The sequence below is a fragment of the Nicotiana attenuata genome, unplaced genomic scaffold (genome assembly GCF_001879085.1).
Source record: "Nicotiana attenuata strain UT unplaced genomic scaffold, NIATTr2, whole genome shotgun sequence".
Taxonomy (NCBI): domain Eukaryota; kingdom Viridiplantae; phylum Streptophyta; class Magnoliopsida; order Solanales; family Solanaceae; genus Nicotiana; species Nicotiana attenuata.
In genome coordinates this window covers 180,785-181,665 of record NW_017670428.1, presented here as the reverse complement: position 1 = coordinate 181,665, position 881 = coordinate 180,785, and positions in this window count along the sequence as shown.

The window sequence follows — 881 nt, the reverse complement described above, 5'->3', positions numbered from 1 at the left end:
TTTTTTTTTTGAAATAAAAATCAAAAAGATATAGTAACATTAGCAAGAAGAGAAACATTTTTCGTGGCATTTCATGATAATTGTTTGCATTTTTGTCTGTGCATTTTAATTAAATAAAAAATACAAAAAATGTGTTGAATATGCACTTAGGGGTTAATTTTGCATTTTAAGAATTAATTAAGAAAATTCATAAAAATAGTGTAATTTGCACTTTTAATTTTAAAATTTTATTTTTGAGTAGTTTTTTTTAATTTGTTTTATTAATTTTGATAATTATCATTTAGGCTTAATCAGGGTATTTAGGTCAATTAGGGTTTAGGAATTAATTTAGATTTTTTTATTATTTATTTATTTTATTTTATTTTTTGGAAAAAAGAAAAACAACAAAAAAAGAATTTGTGGAAAAATGAAAGGAAGAGGGGGTTGAAAGTTAATTTGGGCCAATTTTTATTTTAAAACACTCAGCCCAAACGGCTCCCTCTCCCAAACCAAACAGAACTCGCCCCATCCAAGCCCAAACCCGTTCCACAACCCGGTCCAACACTTCCAGACCCAAAACGGCGTCGTTTCAGGCAACGTAGATTTGAGCCGTTGATTGCATCCCATCGGACGGACGAGAACTAAATCACCCTTAGTATATAATTGTCCTAAAAACACCCTACCCCCACTCAGAACCCCCCCCCCCCCAAGCCCGTCTCTCTCACCCCCACTCGTCTCTCAGAGAACAGTCCCCTCCGCCGCACGCCGCACGCCGGAAATCGCCCCACGGCGGCGGCCGGCGTCTAACCACCACCAAATTTACACCACCGCTTCCTTTCCACCTCCCAATCCTAGATCCCTACTCTATTTCCCTCAAACCTCCTGGAATCCCTTGAATACTC